The following is a 23,562-nucleotide window of genomic DNA, read 5'->3' on the forward strand; positions in this document are numbered from 1 at the left end:
GGGGGGGGCATTATGTTTTTACGGCTTCTCATATCTAAATACTCTAAAACAAATTGTTTATTATAATGTCATTCGTATTAACTTTGTTGGCATTGCCTTTGTTCTAATACATAGTCCCAGTTGGCCAAGATCGAAGTGTGGTGTCTGTTCTTCAGATGCTGCACTTCCATTTCTTGTTCTCTTTTGGTGGAGGAGCAGTCCTTCACGACTGAGACAATTTTTTTTATTTTTGTACCTTTTCTCCACGTTAAAAAACGACCCTGGTGTCTAACTCTGTCCCGTGGAGAGGCATTGTAAAGAGGTACATCATCACCGATATAAAAAGCGTAACAAACAAGTCCACGTACTCTTTCCTGGATTTTTTGTTTGACCGTGAAAGGGTAACATTTTAGCACAAATTCTTTTATTTTTTTTTATTTTTAAGTTTTTTTAAGTTTCACTGAAGCAACAGTATTTGTTTTTTTGCACTGCTTCTATTTCTAGTTCTGGAACGGGCGGCCAGATGTCTCCTTACCACCTGACCAGTTCTGCTGTGGTGTCTTTCAGGCATCATGAGGTCAGTTTGTATGCAACGCCGACGTCAGTTATGTGCAAAATTTTCGATACACGTATCCACACGTACATCTTTTTCACATCGCTATGCACTAGGAAGTTTTAAAATGTGTTTAGTATGTCTGTGTATTACTTGTGAGCGTAAATAAATACAGTTGTATTGTTAAAAGTATGGCGTTTGCGGCTTTTAGTTCTCTTATGTTTACCTTCTTTTTGTATATGTGTAAGGACAATTAAGACATGGATAACGTTATGCTGAAACTATACTATTACTTCTTTTAATAATGGAGATTTGGTATGTGTTGGTCGATGCTGAAACTGTTATTACTTCTATTAATAGTGAAGATTTGGTATGTGTCGGTCAGTGCTGAAACTATGCTATTACTTCTATGATTAATGGAGATTTGGTATGTGTCGGTCAGTGCTGAAACTATGCTATTACTTCTATGATTAATGGAGATTTGGTATGTGTTGATCGATGCTGAAACTATGCTATTACTTCTTTTAATAATGAAGATTTGGTATGTGTCGGTCAATGCTGAAACTATACTGTTACTGATTCTTTCTGAAGGTCAAACTATTATGCTCAATTCAGGGAGGGATGGTGTAGCATCTGTTGTCCTGATAGCATCGTTGCAGACATATCTCCTTTAGATACACCAGTGCAGTTTATTTTTTATTTTTTATCATCATACCATCATTCCCAGCATTATCTCTTTTTTTTGTATGTGTGTGTGTGGGGGGGGGAGTAAATGTTGTGCAGTGACTGTTCATGATACCATCCTCACAAACATCAGTTCAGTTGAGATGCCTTTCAGACATAATGTGGTCAGTCGTTTGTTACGTCCATGCCAGTTATGTTCAACATTTTCGCTATCCGTTTTTCTGCTTTTTTTTTTTTCTTTTTTTTTTTTTTTTCAATCTTCATGCATTAGCAAGTTTTGACATGCGTTTAATATTTCTGTGTATTTCTTGTAGGCATAAATAAATTCAGTTATATCAAGGAACCAATAAATATTTATCACTTCTGACAAACTGTTTTAATGCATGGTTAAATTCACTTTTTTTTTTTGTTCTTTTCAGGTAAGTGTTTTTGTTGGAGAATCTCAGATTCCAAGTTCATGAAATCCAAAATTTTGGTAAGTTCTATATCTATTCTAAAACCCTTTCTATCCTAAGGCAGTTTTATTTTTGCCTGTTTCCCGAGTGCCCCATTTTGGAAGCTGCCCCCCTCCCTATTAAAAACGACCTTGTGTCACATTTTGCTTTCGTGTGGGAGCAAATAAATACCTACTCAATTCTGACTGGTTACAGAAATCGGACTTCTTTGGTTGCTCTGCGAGCCGAGTAGCGACTGGATTTGAACTTGGTAGGAACAGATCATTAGTCCATATCGGTTATCAATTTCAGCACCACCATCTCCTATAAAAGAAAACGAAATAGACAAACCAAATTTTATTGGCCTTTTGGCCAAAATCAACGTGTAGTATCTGTTCTTCAGATGCTGCACTTTTATTTCTTGTCCTCTTTCGGTGGAGGAGCAGTCCTTTACGACCGAGACAATTTTTTTTTATTTTTGTACCTTTTCTCCGCGTTAAAAAACGACCCTGGTGTCTAACTCTGTCCCTTGGGGAGGCATTGTAAATAGGTACAATATTATAGTTGTAGAACCCATCCATACCCTTCCACAGCCGAATGAAATTGTACAACTTTATATTGCAAAATGTTGGAGTGATTCCTTTTTGTGTGTGGGTGGGGAGTGGAGTTAAGCTCCAAATTGAAAACGCCGAAACAATCAATTTATTTCCACAGATTTTATTATTCCTTTATTGGGATTGTTTGTTTTTAATATGATTACTGTTGTGCGATAGAATTAGGTTGAAATGCTTTACCGCTTGCAGCGAACATCTTGCCGGGTTTGGAAAGCGCGCGCGCGCACACACACACACACACACACACACACACATTCATCAGCTTTCTTCGACTTTGCTTTGGCTTGTTGGTTTTATGGCATATTAACATTTTTATGAGTTATTTAATATCATACGCTGTTTGTTTAACTGTAGAGTAAACACAACATCCATATATTATATGAGTTGTACAAGATGCAGAGAAGCCGTTTTTATTTTAGTTTGTTTGCTTGAAATAGTCACTACTTATATTTTTCAAGTGAAAATGATTCACCCCCCCCCCCCCGCTTATTTTTATTTTTAGGTGACTATTTAAAAATATTTCATGTTATCAGTCGTTTGTGCTAAACTAATTTTTTTTTTTTTTTTTAAATTGTAGCTAAGTACGCTATTTTATTTCCGATAACATGATACAATAAAATAAAAAAAAAATAAAATTTGTTAGTTAGAAGTAAAGTTTGGGTTATCAGTCTAAATGCTTTATTATAGATTAGCAGGGGGGGGCGCGTACGGTGTTACCCGGTCGTAAAATACACTTAAATATGAGATTTTAATTTATGTAGATTGTGTACCTATTCAATTATCTATTTATTACTATATATTATGTTGTTCCCAATACATAGTAGCGATTTTAGAAGTATAAAATAAAATACATGACTTTGGTACTATCAGTAGAATCGAAACCGAAACCGAAACCCAAGCATATAGCACTCCAGCCTTACCCATTACCAGTTGGATAAAAAATAGCTGCTGAAAATGAGCTAACATTAGAATATATATATATATATATATATATATATATATATATATATATATATATATATATATATATGCACATGTGTACAAGAGAACTTTCAGTCGACATACGCCTGTTAAGTTCCAATTTTTTTCAATTTTGAAACCCTAGCACAGCAGCTATTTTTCCCAGCTAAAACCCATAAAAAAAAAACGATCCACAAGAAAATACAATCATTTGACCTGCCTAACTCCATTCTGCGATTTACAATGAGTTTATATGCCGTATTGTCATTTTATTTATTGATGGTTTTTTTTTTTTTCTACAGAAACAGGGTTTTGGTAATAAGCGTTTTTTTTTGTGTGTGTGTTTTTTTTTTGTTCAGTGTATTCTTTGACGTGATTAAAATAGGAATCAAATAATAAATTTATTGAAAATATATTCGCAAATAAAACTTGTTTTCTAATAATTGGAAAAATGGAAAAAAAAGATGCTTGTAAGAAATGAATGTCCGAACGATTTCGGTACTCGCAGAACCGAGTCAATCCAATATATTGAAAAACAATTTTGACTCCGTCTCAGAAGTAGCCAAAGCTTTTTACGATTGGCAAGCGGCGAAAAAATAAGCAAATGACACTAAACATGCAAGAGGGTTATGGCTAGGATTAGATTTAAAAAATATATTTTAGTTTTTTTGAAAAATAGTTGAGCCCACTTCTCTCCAAAAAGTATGGCTTTCAAATCGTAAATTACTTCGACCATTTCCGTTAGCAACTATTTTAACCAGGTAAAGACCCATAAAAAATGCAATCATTTCACCCAACCTGCACTGCTCAGAGGAGATACAGTTTGAAAAAAATGAAGACAGGCATAGTGAGTTTTATAAATTAGATAATATATTATATATGTATTATATATATTATATAAATTATAGATAGAGAGAAAGGGAGTCATATCTCTTCATACCATTGGATTTACTCTATCTTGCTAATATTACAACCTGCTGCCCACGCGCATATCTCATTATATTGTTGTACCTATTTACTATGCCTCCCCACGGGACAGAGTTAGACACCAGGGTCATTTTTTAACGTGGAGAAAAGGTACAAAAATAAAAATTGTCTCAGTCGTGAAGGATTTCTCCTCCACTGAAAGAGAACAAGAAATGGAAGTGCAGCATCTGAAGAGCAGATACTACACTTTGATCTTGACCAAAAGGCCAAGTTGTTGTAGGTCGCGGAAAATTGTTATAAAAACCATTTTGTATTTTCATATATTAAGAACATGATATATATTTCTAAAAAAGCTTGGAGTAAAAAAAAAAAAAGAAGAAGAAAATGTAAAAAGAAGAATAAAGAATGTAATTTAAGTTCCTGGGGGGGGGGGATCAAATGTAACCTATCGCAGACTTAATACCTACATAACCCGACTTCTGAAAAGTTTATAATTACAAAAGAAAATTCAATTATATAGGGATGAAAAAAAAAAAAAAAACCGCCTTATCTAAAATTGTAAAATAGACTTAGCACTTGCATAAGCCGATTTCTCCAAAGTCTTCAATTAGAAAAAAGAAATTAACTATATATGAATGGAAAAAAAAAAAAAAAGACTTAACTAAAATTGTTAAATAGAAAACGGGGATCCTCAGCTGCTTACCATGTAGCTGAATAGAATATTGAAAAACAGGATAGCTGTTAAATACATGGCTCTCCAATGGATAATACCACTTCCCCAATGAGAAAATGTACAATAATACGGTTACTATTTATACTAATATATAAAAATTAAAAAAAAAAAAGTATTAATAATACCGGATGACAAAAAAAAAAAAAAAGAACGAACCCCAACTCTAATTAGGCCCCGTTTCTTAGTGTTTTTGTCTGAATGAAATGAAACTTTGGTCATAACTAGTTTATTATATTCAAAACATCACATCAAAACACAATGGTCTTTGGCCTTTTTTTCTCTGTTCTACAGCATATGTTCTAGATGGCCTCCATTTAGCTTTTGTTTTTTTTGGGGGGGGAGGGGTCACCCTGTATAAGTAAGTTTAACAAGATCTATACTGTGATATGTTAACTAGCATATATATATATATATATATATATATATATATATATATATATATATATATATATTCTTTACATTAATTATATTAAACACTTCACATCCCTTAAAATTGTTGGTAGAGTTGGCCTCAATTATACAGAGTATCTCTTCTATTGCAGGAGTGAAGGTTACTCATAATACTTCTTCCATCTGGAGAGAGGGAAGTATACTGAAAGAGGAGCTTTGATATTTTATTAAATTTTTCCAGCCATATCAAAACAGTCAGGTTCACAGGTAAAACCGATCGAATATTAATCTTAAATGCACAGTGTGTGTGTGTGTGTGTGTGTGTGTGTGCGCGCATGATGAGAATAATGGAAATAATAATCCGACAAAATATATAAATAAAAAGAAACAGTTATGTGTTCATCAACGTTTCGTCTTTATTTCATCCAGAGGAAGTCTCAAAATAAAGCCGAAACGTTGATGAACACATAACTTGGTTTGTTCTTTTTTTATCTCTCTCTCTCTCTACATATATATATATATATATATATATATATATATATATATATATATATATATATATATATATAATCATTAGTAGATGTTTTACTTGTGTTTATTCTCTGATCAAAAGGGACCTATATTAGAAAACCTATGGGTTAAGGATTTTTTATTCTAATTTAAGTTTTTGATAGATAAATATTGTACTTTCTTCAATTTTTATTTTCATCATTTTTTTTTCTTGTTTTTAATTGCTCTGTATAGTATATTGAGCTTTCTGTTATCTTGATAGGTTATGATTATAAAAAATATGAATGTATATCTGTCTATATACCTCCTTTTGTATTCAAGTTGTTACACGCGATCGGTCTAATATGTGACATGTGAACCTAGGTGTTTTGATCTGTCTGGATAAATTTAATATATGCAATTATTCAATTAACGACATGCTTTAGAAAATGTTTGTGTTTAACGACCATCCAACCATCATAAGATCAGTCAAGGTGAACGATTTTTTTCTTTTCTTCAGAATCAGTTTTTCCAGTTTTTTTTTTAAATTTTTTATTTATTTTGTGTGTGTGTGTGTGTGTGTGTGCGTTAAGCTGTTTTCAGAGTTTGCCAACCCTCTTTCTTGACACGTATTAGGTATTTTATTGTTTTTTATGTCATATTTTTGTTGAAAAGTGAAATTGTTCAATTAATATTTAATATACAGAGTTGTTGTTTTTGTTCCTTTCTCTTTGGAAGCTGTCGTCTCAATTTAAATCCGGCTAAGGATTTTAAGGATTTTTATTTCCCCCCCCCCCCAATCAACGGAAGTTAGACCATTCCTGCAACGATCCGGTCCCTGCTGATTTTATGGTGAGAGTTTAGTTCTGTGCAGTTCACCCTCGCAGGCATTGCCTTCACTCTTTGAGAAGGGATTAGTTTATTACTGATCGCCTGAGACGCCCTCACCGGGGAATGCTGACGGGTCTGCCCGGGGCACTTTTTGCAGGTCAGAGTGCCCCTCCTTAGAGGCGCTGACGTCTCAATCCCACTTTCCATCCCCGGTGCCTAAGTTCTTGCAGTGAGAAAGAACTAAACACATGTATTAACTATTTTATTGCTTCCTACATCATTTCTTTGTGTGTGTGTGTGTGTGTGTGTGTGTGTGTGTGTGTGTGTGTGTGTGTGTGTGTGTGTTGAAAAGTGAAATTGTTCAATTAATATCTAATATATAGGGTTGTTGATTTTGTTCCTTTCTCTTTGAATGCAGCCATCTCAATTCTACTTCCAGCTCTTATCTTCGAATACGTCTCTTTATTTTCTCTCGTGCAAGAATTGAACTTCCATTCGGGAATTAAATTTCTGCACCCAATGTTGTAACAAACAAACAAATAAATAAATCCGTCGAGTCGTGATTGGTTGTCCTTAAAAAAAACAAAAAAAAAAAAAACGATTCTTTAATCTGCGAGAACTACGGCGTCAAGTTATGTTGCGATTCAATTAAGTTTTTAGTTCTTATCGCAGTAGAATCAACAACATCAAATCTATTAGAGTAAATAACATTACAGTAATGTAGCATGACCCACATGGATTAGTGTTGCAATTCACGACAACCGACTTGTCTGTTGTTGTTGTTGTTATTATTATTATTATTATTATTATTATTATTATTATTATTATTATTATTATTATACTAAGTGTGAATATGTATATTAAGATAAAAGCGACTCTTTTTTTTTTTTTTCGCAACGTGCTCATCTAATTCGAATAGACGTGTCAGCTGCTAAAATAATCTATTTACTTATATCTTAGAGAGAGAGAGAGAGAGAGAGAGAGATCAATTCATGTGTGTTCACTATAGAAAGAAAGGTTAAAGAATCTAGATAAACTTTAAAAAGCGTACTCTTATGTAAAATACTAAAGCCCCCCCCCCTTTCTTCCCTCGAAGCAAACATAAAAGAATCGCTTGTACCGTACGTAAGTCTTGGACAAAAATAGGCGCAATGTACTCTACTTTTAATATTAAAAAGAGAAAGATGCGGTGATGCTAACTAAAGACTGTAGACTTATCGTTTTAAAATGATTTCAGCTATTCATTAGTTCAAACTCCGAAAGTTTCTAGCGTCCACGTTATTTTGTTGCAAAAGAGATTCGACCGATAACAGATGTTTGCTCAAGGCCAGGAGGGGTGGGGCGGTCACTTGAAGGCGTGCGGCTGTTAGATAACTAGACATAGTTAATTTGTGTACCATAAAGTGAAAATCCAAACACCAGAATACCAGAATGTAACTCCCAATCTTCGTTAGGTGCATGATGTTGTACTCGAGAATCTTATGTTGAATTCAGAAATCAGTATAGAACTGTTTATTTAATCCACGGGGTTAGCTTGCAGCCATTACTAGGTAGACGTTTTAAGTAATTCATAATTGTATTCATAATGTAGGCCGTACTGAGGATTGAACTTAGAACTGATTTCTACTTAGCATTTGTATCTGTTGCGCCACAGGTTCTTGCACTTGTGTTATGCAATAGGTAGAACAGAGTAAGTTATCTAACTTTGTAGCTATCTATCCATCGATCTAGCTATCTATCTATGTAACTGGAGAACTAGACAAGAGATGAATATGGTGATGTTTTCATAAAACCTGTCAAAATATAACGAAGCTAGATCATAGACAAGTTTACTGGAAGATCTTATCAGGGTAATTCCGTGTCAAATCATCCAGAAATATGGGATTTTGAAACCCATATCCTCAGATCTGGCTGTAGTTTGCACTGCAGATAGACAATATAGGAACATCCTGAAAATTTGAGCACATAACTACAAGTGGTTTCCAATTTAGAGCATTTTTTGTTTTGGCGTTAGTCACATAATGTGACACCCAGGCGACAATTTTGTGGTGTCATTTCTTTGAATATTTTTTGATTTGCAGGTCATATGGCCCTGAAAATTCACACAGATAAGTTTTTTGACCCAAGGAATCCACAAATGGCATCAGATTTTCTAAAAAATGAAGCCCTTTAGCGATATTAAGGGTTTTTGAATTTTTTCACATATGCCCCAAAATTGAATATAAAAAAAGGTGTGGCTGGCATGGTAACACATTACTTTTTTCATATATTGTTTTTAGACATAATAAATTGTCTCTGGACCAAAAATGGTTAAAAGTTCTTGTTTTGTTCACTCACAGTTTCTGTTGAAAGTCGGGTATATTTTTGATGATAATGAAAAATATTTTCTTCCCCTATTGGATGTGATAATCAATTTAGACATGTTAAACTCATGACACACCTTAATTTTGTGAATAAATTTTGGAGTAAACCAGATACTAAAACAGTTAAGTTCTGGTAACAATTTCAACGACCTAGCCGTCTTCAAGATTAGTTGATGAGGGTTGGAAACCCCTATCAAATTTTTCAGAAATTCCAAAATAATAAAAGTGACCTAAAAGGATCAAAATACAAAATTTTATTGCTTTTCATGATGAGATACTTAAAACTATGTGGCATCTATCTGGAAACCTAAAAATGTTGATTATAGTAGCAAAACTTGACGAAAAAAAAAAAAATTAGTTTTCCTGAAAATCAGCATTTTTCTAAAAAAATCACAAGATTTCTGGACTTGACCATACTTCTTGAAGTCACTGCACATCAACAAAATGCAAAGCACGGCTAATTTTTGTTGAGATGTGATCTAAGAAGGCTAAGGAACACCAAGATATAAAATTGTTTCAATGTCTTGTGTTTCGTGGGGTTTATACACATTTTTAAATTCTGGGTCAAGTTGCCCCCCCCCCCACCCCCCCACAGTCCACAGCACTCCGGAAAAAACACATGGTTTTGCAAGGGTTAAGAAACAAATTCTAAATTACCTTATTGGTTCCCGTGAAAAAAGTGAAAATGGTATATTTGTACTAGAAAGCCCCAAATATTCACACCTACACTGTGTTTACCTTACGAAATACCTTACAAATATCCTTAAAGTACATTTCCAGAGTACTTGACGAATTTGATTAAGAAACTACTTAAGACATTTTTGGAACTATGTATCAAAAATAAGAAACTTTTCTTTTTTTTATCTTTCTTCAGAAAACTGGATTACTTACGAGGCTTGCTCCATTGGTGTTCAACTCAGTTTGAGTGTCACAGGTTTGACTATAATCAGTGCAAGGGACTTGAGAATCTATCAGACTTGGAGCAAGGAATTGTTGAGACATTGTTGTAGAGAGTTGGATTGAAAGAAAATGAAGGTGAATTATCAACCATTTGCTTCCATCACAAACAATATTTCCAAAATATTGTTTGTGATGGAACAAAATATTGTTTGTGATGAAGCAAAGACCACAAAGTATTGTAGTGGATTTTTACAACACAAGAGGTCAAAGGTGAACGACCAATATCTTTGCAGATGGCAAAAAATCTGGAGGCAAGAGGGGTATAATGTAACACCAGGTCACTTTCTTTGTTGTCAGATCATAGACAAGTTTACCGAAAGATCTTATCAGCTGATTTGATCTACGTGTGAGTCACGTGGATCAGGTTAACTGAGGATGACTTGAAGTTGGAATTTGAACATGGTGAAGAGCAGTTGGGTTAATGATTGTTTCCCCTCACCCCCACCCCTTGGGAGGGAGATGACGTGTCTCTTAATAGAGACTGTTAAAGACCACAAGAGAAGAACTCACTTTCCATGTTTATCTGCATCGACATCTGGGAAGGTGAATAGAAAGTTAAAACCAATTATGATCTTGGAGTGAATGTCTTTCGTCCAACGGGTTTCAGCTCCTCCATGAATTTCAGATGGACTAGTGAATATAAGGTACGTCGGATATATGACACCCACACACATAAATTTAGCTGATCATGCAGCATCAAACGTGTATATATGCATCACACAACATAAATAGATGAGCACGGTTCAGAGAGTGAAGAACCACTAAAGACATTACGTCACAAACACGAAACGTATACACCCGTTTAGATGGGTGCCGTTCATGTTAGCATAACGTAACACTTGCATCTAAACGTCCGAAACGTTGTGAAGGTAACGTCCAAGATGAGAACAGTATACTGTTCGAACTTTGACATTACACGCATTTAGTTCATCAGTATTGTTGCATAGTTCATCCCATTTATAAGAAATGCACGTGCATGAATTCACACAAAGTCTTATCAGGAAGGCGCAACACATGTTTTTTACGGTTCATAGATTTTTTTTTTTTTTTTAATATGTTTCTCCGGTCACGATATTGCAAACCATAATCGTTAATCGACTGACATTAAAAAGATGTTCAATTCCCCTCCTCCTGACTTTTGGAGGAGATAGAGAGAGAGAGAGAGGGAGGGTGTATATGCGAGTTCAATTGAATGTCTGTTTCTGAACCTCGCTGCGAAAAAGAAAAGAAGAAAAAAAAAAAGGACCGACTGTTATTTACTGATCTCTCACCATTATGTCACTCATGAGATCTAGGACCCACATTTCCACTTGACCCCATTATCTAGCTAATACAACATTCTTGTTTGTAATTCATTTACAATGTATATTTAAAATTGTCTTTTGAAATCTTTTTATATATATATATATATATATATATATATATATACATTTGAGTCACCGCTTATCAATGCCCTGAGGCCACACGAGGATAAAGGTTATTGAGTGTACAGTAATCAATGGTTCAATAACGCAGTAGTCGTTATTAATGGAAATTTGGTAGATTGGATTACTTAAGGAGTCGGTTCATCAAGAATTTGTTTATGTTGGACTTGAAGACAACCAAGTTGTAGTCAGCTGGGGAAACAGGCAAATGGAAGAAAGTTCCACAGGCGTGCAGTTCTAAGAAAGAAGCTTTGTTCACGGAATCTATGTTTAGACTTAGGCACAGTTAAAGAGTGGGGAAAGTTATTGACAGTGGTTTCAGCTAGATGGTTGTTTTTCGAACAAGATTGGCGAGGGGGGGGCTAGAGACTGGAGCTCAGACGAGCACTTACCGTGGAAACAACGATAAAATAAAAACAGATTACAAATTCCCAGGAGATAAGTACTGATTGTAAAGGGTGAGCCGACAAGTCATTAACCATTATTCATATGTTGGCTGTTAATTTTTGAACACCTAGTTTTTACTATTACAAACAACTGCAACAATGGTGTCTTCAAGGACTATAGAATTCTTCTTTGTCCTAACTGCATTAATCAATGCACCCATGTTTGAATCTTTGTATTGTTTTTTGATGAAAAAAAAATCTTTTTCAAAGACCTTAGACTTGATTATATGTGATGTGAAAAAATTCATATCCTTCGTAGGCAGTGTGTGTAAAAAATACCATCATAGCCCAAGGGTTAATGCTCTAGTATTTTTTTATATGGCTTATAAATAGGGCTATGACAAGAGAATATTATTTTCTTTATATCATGTAGAAATCATAATATCTATGAGTTAACAACGGGGGTCGCCTGTCTATTTAATTTGCCCGACTTTGAAAAACTAAATATTCTACATTCTTGGATCGCCACGTGTGAATTCGGTTTTTTCATATAATAAAAGCGAAACTAATTCGGAGTTGGCGTCATTGCGGTCGCGGTCGCCGGGAAGGTCCAAAAACAATAAGCTTTGATCAATGCGGAGCTTCTCCTTATATCAAACAATTGCTATTCAATTTGGGCAATCCCCTTTAAATGGGGAGCTGGTCCCCCCCCCCAATCATCTTGGGGAAGCCAAAACTGCCCAGCAAAGTAAACAAACCCCAAAAAGCTGCCCTGCAGTAAATAAAAACTGCCATGTCATTGTCGCATTGACATCATTAAGCGGGCACCTGTCAATCAAACCTCTTTGACTTGACTCACTTTTTAACCCTTAACTTAACACACTTATCAATTCCTCTTCCCTCGTGGCCGCGATGGTTAGGTGGCTGGCTTTTTTTCCCTTTTGTTTCCACCTTCATGTCAAGGCTTCAGGGTTCAATCGTACCTTCCTAGTAAAACATTTTTTTTTCTTTTACAACGTTTTTTTTTTAATACACACACCTCCAAACACTCAGGTAACACAGGATACCCACCCGCTAGTCTATAATATAAATCTCGCCTGTCTGTTTAAATGTATGTATGTATGTATGTATGTCTCACAAAAGCTTTTGACAGAGGCAACGGATTTTCACGAGATCGGTATCATTTTGAAACTTGCCCCTTTGGAAGACAAATATCGAAAAATTGGCCAAAAACATTAATTATTTCACCCTCAACTGGGCACTTTTGTACAGGGGGTCGCTTTTTTTGCCAATATTTTCGAAAGTCATTGCCATTTTTTCGATTGTCTAGCCTTAATTTAAACCTACGTCACTACCATTTTGGCAATAGGTGCAACAGCTAATGCATCACGCCCCCCCCCCACACACACTTTCTTTTCCTCTTTCGTGGTATGGGTTCGAGCCTACCTACCTACTACCACTTTTTTTTTTTTTTTTTTTTTTGCACTTGCAGATTTTTTTTTTTTTTTTTGCTCAACACCCTTATACACACCTCCACTTTCTTTTCCGCCTTCACTACCTGCCTACTACAACTTTTTTTTTTCTTACTTAACACACACCTACAAACACCCGGACAACGCCGGGCACCCAGGCTAGTATAATACTAAATACGAAATCTGTATTAATCAAAATATAATATTTTAGCATATTTTATGACCGGGCAATGACAGGCGGCCTAGTGTGTATGTGTGTGTGTGTATGTATATATATATATATATATATATATATATATATATATATTAATCAAATTTGGCCTATTCTGTGTACCTGGAATTTTAATAATTGTCCTTAGCTAACCCACAATATTGTGCCCTAATATAGTTTATAAAGCAAAACAGGTTTGACAACCCTGGTTTAAATGGCACCCGTAACCAAATTGTCCTTGTTAGATACTTTCTTACATAAACGAGAATAAAGTTTTAAGTGAAATGATTTTTAGCGATATTGTCTTGTATGAAAATATGCTGTTAAATATACAACATTACACGGCCAAATGTCGAGATTGTATTGCCACGTGATCTTCTTAAGTCAAGCACTTTCATTCATTGTTTCAACATAACCAAACCAACTAAGTCTTCTCTTCTGTCCACATCTTCCTATACTGTCCTGATTTAATCTTCCTCTGAGGTCATCAGATCTAAGTATGTCTGTCCGTATTTTTATAAGAAAAGACTATATTTCTTTATACAATAAGAAAAGGCTATATTTCTTTATACAATAAGAAAAGGCTATATTTCTTTATACAATAAGAAAAGGCTATATTTCTTTATACAATAAGAAAAGGCTATATTTCTTTATACAATAAGAAAAGGCTATATTTCTTTATACAATAAGAAAAGGCTATATTTCTTTATACAATAAGAAAAGGCTATATTTCTTTATACAATAAGAAAAGGCTATATTTCTTTATACAATAAGAAAAGGCTATATTTCTTTATACAATAAGAAAAGGCTATATTTCTTTATACAATAAGAAAAGGCTATATTTCTTTATACAATAAGAAAAGGCTATATTTCTTTATACAATAAGAAAAGGCTATATTTCTTTATACAATAAGAAAAGGCTATATTTCTTTATACAATAAGAAAAGGCTATATTTCTTTATACAATAAGAAAAGGCTATATTTCTTTATACAATAAGAAAAGGCTATATTTCTTTATACAATAAGAAAAGGCTATATTTCTTTATACAATAAGAAAAGGCTATATTTCTTTATACAATAAGAAAAGGCTATATTTCTTTATACAATAAGAAAAGGCTATATTTCTTTATACAATAAGAAAAGGCTATATTTCTTTATACAATAAGAAAAGGCTATATTTCTTTATACAATAAGAAAAGGCTATATTTCTTTATACAATAAGAAAAGGCTATATTTCTTTATACAATAAGAAAAGGCTATATTTCTTTATACAATAAGAAAAGGCTATATTTCTTTATACAATAAGAAAAGGCTATATTTCTTTATACAGTAAGAAAAGGCTATATTTCTTTATACAATAAGAAAAGGCTATATTTCTTTATACAATAAAAAAAGTCTACATTTTTATAAAGGCTTTACTTTTTTATGTAGTAAGAAAAGGCTATAATTTATTCTCTTTGTTTCTTTTGGTTTGTCTTTATCTTTTCTTGTTTTCTTTTTCTTTTTTGTCTGCCATTCCTTTGGTTTCTTATAACCGTTCTCACTGAAAATTATGAATGTTAATTTTACCATAAATGGCACGACTGCAAACAATTCATGAACAGATTAGAAGAGTGAGACGATTTTTATTTCATCAAAGAATGATTTCCTGTTCCTTTCCCCCAAAACCTTATTGGAGTTGCTTATGAAAAAAGATGTTATTTGTACTGTTTGTGAACATTATTTCATCTTTTTACCATTGGCTACTCATGTGCTTGAGTTGCTCCGAAAGTTCTGTTCTAAAAATTTCCTCTGATTGATAAATACGTTTAAACATTTATTCTGTTAACCTTTCTGCTTATTTCTCATGACCTAAAATACGAATAAGATGTTTTGTTTCTTCGACATGCGGACCGGACGATCTAGTTTATATTTCGGTCTGGTTCATGATGCGAAGCTAGTTAGACTCCCCTGCTGTCGATGACTGATATTAAATTCTTTGCACCCGTCTTGTTCTTCATAAACAAGGTGGTAACGTTACGTTAAGAAAATAGTGCCGCGTTGCCATACTGCCATTCACTAAGTTGTGTAACGGCTCATTTCATAAAGCAGGAAAAACAATTCCTGCACCAAATGTGCTTGCTTCAATTCTTTGAATTGCTTCACAAAATAAACATTTTTTTAAGACAAAAATTGCCGAAAAATAATTTCTGGAAAAAAAAGAAAAGAATTGATTTGCAGATGATTCGCAGCTGTATTTTTGAAAAGAAAACTTGTTCTTTCATGGGAAGGTTACCTAGCGTGTCATGCAAATCTTTTGCAACATCTAGGATGTTATTATTTATGCACGTTGGCCCAATGTATGTTCGCTGGCACGATTCTGCTGCTGCTGCTGCTGCTGCTGCTGATGATGATGATGATTCTCGAACGCTCGTCATATAAAGTGTGCTTACCCCCAGATTCAAATCAATTCTTTTGGTAAAAAATTAAGCAATCGTGCTTCAATGCCATTTAGGGAAAGAATGGTAGAAATTTACAAGGAACAGAACACAGTAGCCCAACATCTGTCTAAATTCACCTTGAATTGTTGTGTGGTTGGTGTATTTATTACTTCACTTGGAAGTCTATTCCAAAGTCTAGGGATTCTGGTGGAGAAAGTAGTCCTCCTTTGGTTTAATCAAAATCAGTGATTAGTTTTTTTTTTTGTTTTTTTTTGTAGTATCCATGTCAACCTCTTTCTGATGAAGGAATGAATAAGTTCTGAGGTACAGCATAATGCCCATTGAGGAGATTGTCTGAGCTCCAATCTCTGGTCTCCCCTCTCCAATCTGTCATGAAAAACACCCGTCTAACTGAAACCACATTCGATAATTTTCCCCACTCTATACCTGTGCCTAAATCAAAACGTAGATTCCATAAACAAAGCTTCTTTCTTAGAACTGCACGCCTGTGGAACTCTTTTCCATTTGCCTGTTTCCCACCTGACTACAACTTGGATGTCTTCAAGTCCAACATAAACAAATTCCTGATAAACCGCCCCCTTAAGACACTTTATCAAATCTCCATTACTAAGGATTACTACGATATTATCTCATTGATTACTGTACACGCAATAACCCTTATCCCCGAGTGGCTTCCAGGCCTTGATAAGTGGTGACTACCATGTAAAAAAAAAAAAAAAAATCAGATTACTGCGTGATCGTCGTCACTCAAATGAGAAAATAGACAGGCTTTGGTGTTTTGGCCCTTTTACAAATCACAATGTTGAAATATCAAAGCCAAATAGTTCCTTGCTAAATCCATCATGATAAAATAGATACTTAGTGTAAGGTCAAAAAGATAGGAAAAAGATCGTTCTAGCTAGAGTAACAACGTAATGCTAATATAGATACATATAAATCAGATAAATAATTATTTGTTCATGCCTGCATAGCTTTAAAGATAAAATAAGGTAGGTGCTTTTACTGGTGATTCATTCGGTTCTCTTAGGCGAACTGATAGCATGGAAGTGATGCTTTTGGGGATTTTTTTTTTTTAATTCCAACAGTGCACAGTGCCACTTTGATGTTGAGGGCTACTATTGGGGACATAAGTTGCAGGGATACGATGTAGGGAGTTGAGCAGCAAGATGTCTGTTCACATTACTTTTGAACTTCCATACAATACAATTTGGAAAGCATGAACCCGGAAAGGAGTTCCAAGGTCTAGCAGTTCTTGGGAAGAAATTATTGGAGTAGAAGGCTTTCTTACATCTAGGGATTTCTACTGTGTAGGTGTGGAATTTTGCTGCTTGTCGGGTTTGTCAGGAGTACTTACGTCAAGGGGGTACAAGGGCTGGTAGTTCGTCAGAGCATTCACCATTAAAATACTTGTAGAACAGACGAAGGGATGCAACATTTCGTCGATGGGACAGAGGTTGAAGCCTAGATGACAGTTCAGGACCTATCAGGTCGGCGACTCTCTTTTGAACCCTGTCCAGGAGTGAGGTATTTGACTCTGAAGAGATCAAGTCTCTTGGTTTGTTGTTCGTCTACCCTTGTCGGTCAATTAAATGTAGTTTTTCTTTAGCTCCGTAAAGTGCCAATGAGATAATTCAAAATCATTTAAGCATAAAGTAACATATACCTTTTTTTTTTTTTTTTTAAATAGGAATATATTCGATATATTTCAACTTATATATTTTTGGCAGTCACATATTTCCTCATTGCACATGGTCTTGAATAAACTTTTCTTTGTTTCGCATATGTCTGGTGACACAGTCATATCTGTCTCCTATCGTTTATCCTTTTATGTGTTCTTTGCTTTGTTTGTATCTTTTATAAAATATTGTATCGTCTTTCAGTGTGTACATTTTTGTCATTGTATTAAAAATCGTCAGTCTTTTGATTGCAGTTTTCACAGCTGCATATGTGCATCGCAATAAAATTGTGACAAAAACATAATTTGCGCAGTTAGTTCTCTCACACAAAACAAGAGGCTAAAAAAAATGGGCTGCTACTACCTTTCAGTATCTTGTATCTCTACAAAGCCACCATTCACCAGTGCATGGAGAGTATTGTTGCCACATCTGGGCTGGTGCACCAACCACTAGGCTCTCCCTTTTGGACAGAGTACAAAAAAATGAACCTCTCGCCTAACATATTCTTCATTGTCTACCAAGCTCCAATCCCTGTCTCATCACTATAATCTCTGTACTTGTTTAACAAATAATTCCACGAATTAATTGCACTTGTACACAATCAACATAAATACTCCTGACAAACCTGTAGAGGTCATCAGTTGCTGAAAAAAATCCTATTTTTATAGCTTCTCCTCTTGAACTAATTGCCTTTGGAATTCTCTCTTTGATCTTTGTTTCGTTGAGTGTACCAACATGTAGAAATATAAATGTAATGTGAACAAACGTCTTGCTGCACAACTACCCACTTAAGATGTCTGCTTTAGATCTGATCCTTAATCACAGTAGTTCCTTACATCTCGGTGGCAGTATGTCTTGATTGGGATTAATAAAAGTTTTTTAAAAAAAGTTTGTTTCTTTGTAGTTTTTATTTAATAAGATAAATGTTAGATTATTATTTATTTAAAAAAGATTGTTAAATTATTTATTTAAAAAAAAAAAAGTTCAACGATTGCTCAGTGACTAATTGTATGTGGATGACTAATCTTCATTTAAATGAAAAAAAAAATCGTTAAACATTTTTGAAGCTGAGAAACATTTTGCATCGTTTAACACAACGAAAAAGCTTATTAAATGAAATAAAACTTTCCTTTTAAAATTGCATTGTTAATATATTTATTTGTTATGCTTTATTGAGCCTATTTTGTGTTAACTGGTAATTCCATTTACACTTTTCACGAAGGAGAAAAACATATCTTCTATGTATATATATACACTAGCAGTTCAGCCAGGCTTAGCTTGGGCCCTAGGTACTGTTCATAACTTTATGTGCATATGTATATATTAAAGTCTGCACATGTATCGTAATGCCTTTCTATATAATAGGCTTCCTTAACTGCCATAGAGAAAAGTTGGTAGAGACATTACAGGTCAAATTTTTCTTTTTATTTATTTTTTACACCAATTTTGACTCCTTAACATTTATTGTTTTGGGCTCAAATCAAATTAAAAAGTATGACCCATCAGGAATTTGGTAGAACCTGCATAGGTCAACTGTTTCAACTCAGGCCTCTTGGCAGCGAAATTTTCGCCCAAAAACTGATTAAGAAGCTTGACGCATGTCTGAATACCCTTTATGTAAAATTTCAAATGTTTAGACCCCAAATTTTATTTACACAGGAATCACCACCTATCAGGGCCCGGAGGCCACTCGAGGATAAGGGTTAATGGGTATACATAAGTCAATATGATTATAGTGTAGTAAACATAAGTAGTGGGAATTTTGTAAATTGGATTACTTAGGAGGACGGTTAATCAAGAACTTGTTTGCATTGGACTTGAAGACAATCAGATTGTAGGCAGCTGGAAAGCAGGCAAACAGAAGAGAGTTCCACAGGCGTGTAGTTCTAAGAAAGAAGCTTTGTTCATGGAATCTACGTTTAGGTTTAGGCATAGATAAAGAGTGTAGGAAATTATCTAGTTTTCCCTTTAAGGCAGGAGGGATTCCCCCATGTTAAACCAACCTTGTGTCACATCTACTCTTTGTGGTACATGTTGCAAGACTGGTCAAACTGGTCAAGCTTTTTCTCTGGCCTACACTATATCTTTAAGTATGGCAGCCCGTGCACGATTGCCTTGAGCAAGGTCGCACAAAATATCTAACCAATCGCAATCCCACCATCGAAGACCGACCGCCTGTGAACATGTAAGCTAGCCTAAGTTCTCCTTGATGGTTACTGTCCTGGCCATCAGCTATCTACTAACACGCTTGTACCACCCGGACAGAAGTGTTTAGACCCCAAAGGAGTTTGGTAGAGTTCGCAAAGTTCAAATCGTTGAACTTTGACCCGTTAACAGCAAAATTTCTGGCCGAAACCCAAGTAAAGATTTTCCCAAATCTCAATATCCCGTATGTCAAATTTTGAGTCTGTAGACCAATTGACACTTATTTGGTAGGGAAATGTACACAGATAGACGCACACACACACGCACACACATTTTCACTTATATATGGTGTTTCAAAAATATACTAACACTTCGAATGATGATAAAACCTTTATTTATGAACATAGTGAAATGGAATAGCTTTGAATGCAGAAGACAAATGTAATTAAAGAATCATTGTTCGCAAATGTTCAAATTGATAAGGATTATTGCCAATGCTGAAAACGCACACCAACGGATTAGGATTCGCAAACGTCATGAAACAGGTCATTAGAAATATTGCAACATTCTCTTTAAATTTCCAGTTTCAATGCATCAATTGTTTTTGGTGTCATGCGATAAACTTTGTCTTGGATATATCCCAGCAAAAAGAAACCCATGAGTGCAAGGTCTGGGAAACCCGCAGGGTATCCAATGATATCTCTTCATCTAATCCATGTGTCTGGAAAAGCTGCTTCAAGGTGAGCTTGTACATCACAAATGATAATGGGGACATGCTTCATCTTGCTGAATGCAAAAATTTTTGTGTGGAAACCCTGCATCCTCTGCACATTTTGCCAGGTATCCTTTGCAGAATTGATCTCTCTTGCCAGGATCATCTTCGTCGAGAGCATGGATTAGTGTTGGAATGTAGTTTCCAGTGCGGGCACTTCATGATGCGATATACATATCTTTTGGGATGTTGGTTTCCCAACACAATTTATCGAAATGATTTGCAGTGATTGAAGGAAGGTTTCTGCACTTTTTTTTTTTTTGCGGCGGTTGTCCAGGCAGATTTTTTTGCTGATGTTCTAGATGATTCAGATTTGTCTCTAATATGAGCAATGGTCTGGCGAGTTGGTGGCAGTTTTGTGAATGCTCTTCTGAATAGTCTTTACACTTCGGACTCCCAATAACATTTCTGGACAAACTTACTCTCTAAGTTGATTTCTTTCTATTAATGTAATTAATCATTTACACTTGCAACACAAAAATGTCAGCATGTAAGCGACAGTTGAAGTGTGAGTACATTTTTTTAAAGATACTCTGTCTATATATAAACATGTGTTTGCTTGTGTGTTATAGCAGTCAAAAAATTAACAGAACATCCAAGTTTCAATAAGAGTTAAATTTTTCACAGATTTTAAAAAACCCATAAAAATTTTCCTTTAATCTCATCTAGGGTCACTAGAGTCAGGTTATGTATGAAGGTTAGGTCCATAAAACGACTGAAATATAAAATGTAAAGGCACGAAATTAATTTTTTAAGTAGATTCTCTCCATTTAATAAAGTAGAAATAAAATTAAACAAGAATATCTTGATAAAGAAGGTATTTAAAAATAAAAAGGCTTTAACATTTACACAACTTATTTTTATTGTTATTTTTGAGATTTAAAATAAATAAAAACGAATTCGTTTCAATTCGTTAAAAGCCATTTACTGTTTTATAGTTGGCTGTCAACAAGTAGGTTTTTTTTTTTTTTAAGGAAACTCCATTGAACAATTTTTTTTTATTACTTGACCTCATATTGCAAATGTTATTTTTTACTTTCAAGGCAAAAATTATAAACATAACTATATTTGAAATTATTTCCGACCAGCAATATATTCTCACACAAGCAATGCTGAGTGAATACTGCTAATAGTATATATATATATATATATATATATATATATATATATATATATATATGTTATGTTTCGAATAGGGTTGCATAGTCAGGAGATATAAAGCCTGACTATGACTTATTATTTTTAAGTTTTCCAATATTCAAACTGTCTACTGGTTCTTCAGAGATTTCAAAAGTCCAACTCCATCCATTCTAACAAGTCTGATACCAAAGGCCCTGATTACACAGATCTGGTTTCGAATTCATGGCACAACACATAAGTTTGTTTTAAATGACAATCTTTTGAAGATTGAACTTCAGTCCTTTGTATAGGCAATAACTAATAATAACATAATAATTGATATTTCTACGTGCTCATGGTTGACAGAACGAGAACAATTTACCGCACTACCCACCCTTTGAATTAAAGAATTCTATTCAGAATTTCATATATGTTTTCCAAGATAGAAAAGATTAACCCAAAGTTCAAGGTTACATCAGTTGAAACGTTAAAAAAAAAAAAGCAACCAAGATTGGAATAGCCATCAAAATGATACAAATCTATAAAATATGTTTATCTGTGAAATATAACCACTTCAAATAAGGAGACAGGAATACGATTTAATATCCGTTTTACATATGGTGGATGGTTTTATTGACTTTTAAACAAACCTATCTCTGGTCAGGTCTTTATTTATCCCCGTTTCTCTCAAGTTCATTTTTTTTTTGCTTGCTTCCATTTTTTTTTTTTTGTGGCCTTCCTCTGGACCTGCTACCTCAACTGTTCTACATCTGCTAACCAAAGAACTCTTGTTCATTCTTTCAGCATGACCATACCATTGAAGTGTGCTGTTCTGCACACATCTTCCTATATTTTTGTCAAGAAATTATATTTCTAATGCTTTTTGCTAATTAAAAAACACTACGTAAATACATTGATTATAGTTTTTATGTAAACACTAATTAGCATTTTTAAAGTATTCGAACTTTCAGTTTTTCTTTTTTGTTTGTTTGTTGTATTACCTTGGACTGTTAACAAACGGGGGGTGGGGACACATAGAGAGATAAAAAAAAAGAGTTGACATTCATATATATTCTATACAGGGTGGAATGATAAAAGTGTCTGCCTAAAGAAAACAAGACTACAGCTTTATTTTAAAACTTTTATTGAAAAAATCAATTCAGGTAATTTGATTATGTAGTAGAACTGACATCTATTCAATGTAGCCGTCTTTAGCCTCAGTTACCGCCTTGCTATCGATACAGATCAGGAACTGGGAGCATACCTTTTTCCACCAGCATCAGCAGGAGCTTGGCGAATGGCAGCAATCAGACTGGCTTTGGTGTTGCGTTAGGTCATGATTGTGATGTTCTCGACGTATGACCAAACAAAGTAATCCAGCAGGTTCAGGTCGGAGGAGAAGGGGGCAGTGATAGAACGGTAAGAGGTCGTAGCACTCCTTTTGAAGCCAAGCCTTGACCTCTTTGGACTTGTGGGCCGGCGCCAAGTCCTGCTGCCACACTTAGAGTCTGCCAGCGGCCACCTGATTGCACCAAGGCATCACCACACTCTTCAGCATATCCAGGTACATTTTGGTATTCACTTTCAAGCCGACTTCGAAGATGTGAGGTGGCATCATGTGGCCCTCACTTGAAACTACATCAAAGACCATAACTGGGGTCGGAAACTTTGATTTCATCACCCCGAGCATGTTCCTGTTATTTGTGGCAATCCAGCAGTGCATTTTGAGGGTGCTGGCAATGGCCCTGTTGCCAAAACTTAGATAGGTAGAGAGCATGAGTTGTACAGTGGCACATTTGAAAGAAAATGTTAATGTAGAAGACAAATGTAATTAAAATGTAGGGAGTTGCTGCTCAACTCCCTACATAGTACCCTTGCAAATTATTGAACTTCTGCATGTCAGTACAGCCAGGGAAGCAAAAACCCGGAAGGGAATTCCAAAGTCCAGCAATCCTAGGGAAGAAACTATTAGAGTAGAAGCCTTTCTTACATCTAGGAA

At 34.8% G+C, this 23,562-nt stretch overlaps 1 protein-coding gene and 1 pseudogene across 10 annotated transcripts in view; both read left to right on the forward strand.

The window, feature by feature from the left end:
- Positions 1–23,562, forward strand: part of LOC145283711 (vitamin D3 receptor-like) — a 1,095,565-nt gene that overhangs the window by 728,019 nt on the left and 343,984 nt on the right. For 6 of the 10 annotated variants that reach the window (XM_080132744.1, XM_080132747.1, XM_080132736.1 and 3 more), the window contains one exon: positions 1,636–1,691. The exons of the other annotated variants lie outside the window; for them this stretch is intronic. The gene's annotated coding sequence lies outside the window, so the exon portion shown is untranslated. The remainder of the gene's footprint in view (positions 1–1,635; positions 1,692–23,562) is intronic. 10 annotated transcript variants of the gene reach the window in all.
- Positions 2,003–2,227, forward strand: LOC145284330 (U2 spliceosomal RNA; annotated as a pseudogene).

Source organism: Euprymna scolopes, chromosome 8 (assembly GCF_053919585.1).
Source record: "Euprymna scolopes isolate OS-2025 chromosome 8, ASM5391958v1, whole genome shotgun sequence".
Lineage (NCBI taxonomy): Eukaryota > Metazoa > Mollusca > Cephalopoda > Sepiida > Sepiolidae > Euprymna > Euprymna scolopes.